Here is a 2,641-nt window from a genome sequence, read left to right on the forward strand (position 1 = left end):
AGTGCACTGTGATAGAAACAATGAGTTATTTGAAGGAGTGATGGGTAATTTTCTGCACCCCTATGCAGGTGATTGGATACCCCAATCAAGTTATTTAAAGGACTTGGTTTGGTTCCCTCTGCCAACTGGACCTGTGAACCAAACATGGGGAGCAGCGCCCTGCAGGCCAAACTGGAGGCCTTTGTTCCTGATCAGTGGCGCTCAGAAGCAGGCCCTCCGTGGACGCCACGTTCACATACTGGCTGATCTTCAATTCTCATCATCTAGGGGTCAGTGCCACTGGCCCCACTTTCCCTCTGGACCTCCCCTGTGGAAGTGCTTATCCTGCTGCACTGAGGTTATGTGTGGCTGTCTGTATCCTCCTCTAAGGCAGGGACCCCGTCCTGTCATCTCTGTGACATAGCCCAACGTCAGCACACAAAGTGGAGCTGGGGCTGTGCAGGAGTGGGGCCTGTGGGCTGGAATCCCATGACCGGGGTCTACGTTGCCTCGTGCAGGCCCTTAGTCACATCCAGAGACTGGGAGACAGTTGGCAGGGTGACTCAGGCCACCCTTGCCCCAGGCCCAGGTGGATCCTCCCTGCCTGTCTCACCTGAAATGTACTGGGTTGCACAGGCATTTGATTACAAAGCGGCGGCTCAGCCCAGCCCTCCTGTCCCTTCCTGGGGGTTTCTCCACCGGCCCTGCATGCTCTGTCCTCATTTCCTCAGCCATGGGCTTGGGCCTGGTGTTGAGACACACAGCCAAGACTGAGCTCTTTCCTGTAAACAGGACTAAGTTCCGTTCCCCCAGGTTGCCCCATGTCCGCCAGTCTGATTACAGGCGCTACCTTTTTCCCCTTGTGCTTGCCCAATTCCTGACACTATCTCCTTCCGGGTCAGCTCAGCCTGGCTCCTGCTCTCCTGGAAGCCCCCAAGGCTGCCTGTCCAGGGAGAGCTTTTCTGGGGCGATGTTTCATGGCCTTGCTGACCAGCAGGCTCCACTGACAAGCACCCGATGCTGGAGGGGATCACGGTTTATGATTCCATCACTGGACCTGGGGCCTGTTTTCTGTCCTTTCTGGATAAAGGAAGCTGTTTCCACCCGGATGTTCTCAGGAGTGGCTTCAAGGCAGGCATCTCCTGAGGGGTTGGGGCCTGGAAAAACATCATCTCCGTCAATCTCGCCATCACCCTCCTTGAGAGAGGTCAGCGTGAATGCCATCCTGGGCTAGTGAACAAACCCGAAGAAGAATCTCAGAAGAAGCCAGCTTGTTCTAAAGTGTGCTTTTGGCATGTAAGCACCAAAACAAAGCCCGTAGGACCTCAGGCCTCAGTTTCCTCATCTGTCACCCAGGGAGAGTTATATCTGTGATGTCCATTTCACAGTGCTATCAGATGAGTTAGTGGATGCAAAAACACTCTGAAAATATGATGTGCTGTTTGGGCTAAGATGTGATTGTGCAGGTCATTGAGAAGTGGGCCTGGACAACCGAAGGTAGGTGCCGAGTGCTTGATCATTGGTTGAAAACTTGTCGTATTTGACGTCAAAAACAGCCCTATTTTCCTATCAGGAGGTTGACTATCAAGGAAGGCAGACTGTATTTGGTGGGTGGGTCAATATCCTCCTTTGTTCCCAAAACACTATAATTTAAAGTGGCTGGGTATGATAAAGGGAATTTCTGCCTGGGATAAGGGCTCGATCAAGTGTTCAATTCTTCATTCATTTATTCCCTCAGTAAGTATTAATTGAGTACCTAGTATGTACCAGACCCCAGGATATGATGGGGTTTCTGCTCTAAAGGAGCCCTTAGTCTCAAAGAAAAGACAGGCAATAAACAGATGAACTCCAATATAGCAGAGCAAATGTGTGATGCAGAAGAGCTTGGTAGCATGGAGGTGAGGATTCACTCAGCGTTGATAGAGGTGGGGGACAGAGAGTCAGCAATGGACCAGAGCAGATGGTGCCTGGACTGGGTCAGGAAGGATGAGAAGCACTTTATTGGCAGAGAGGTATTCCAGTCAAGTGCAGGAAATGGATGATGTCACAGTAGGTCATGTCACCCAGGTCATTTGAGGCTCTGAACGTTGTGTCTCTATGGGCCTCAGTTTCCTCATCTGTAAAGTGGAAATTATGATAGAACATACTTCATTGGATTATATGAGGGTTAAATGGATTGATGTAAATAAAGCTCTTAAACAATGACAGTGGTTCCTGGCACATGGTAATAGCCCAATAAATACCAATCATTATTTTGCTATTGTTTGTTCTTGTTGATTGTCGTTGCTGTTATAGTGTATAGCTGACACTGAGCTGGGTCCTAGGGAGGCAGACACAGGTGACCCAGTCTGGGTCCTCAAGGGTTCACAGCCCAGCTGGGGAGTCAGACTTATCGACGGGGCAGTGATCATGGTGTACGCTCACACAGTGCTGGCTTACTATGTGCTGCTTTAAAAGCCTCACGTGTTTTTTTGTGTAGAAACTTTTAATTAAAATATAATATCTATTAATAAAAGCCCACAAGTCATAAATATTTTGCATCTATTTTTAATGCTCACAACGACACTATCAGGCAGATTTTATTTTGGGGGAGTGGAAGCATTTAGGATTTTAAAATATTTAAATTGTGGTTATATATATATATATTTATTTATATATTTAT

Source organism: Bison bison, unplaced genomic scaffold (genome assembly GCF_000754665.1).
Source record: "Bison bison bison isolate TAMUID 2011002044 unplaced genomic scaffold, Bison_UMD1.0 scf7180017864381, whole genome shotgun sequence".
Taxonomy (NCBI): Eukaryota; Metazoa; Chordata; class Mammalia; order Artiodactyla; family Bovidae; genus Bison; species Bison bison.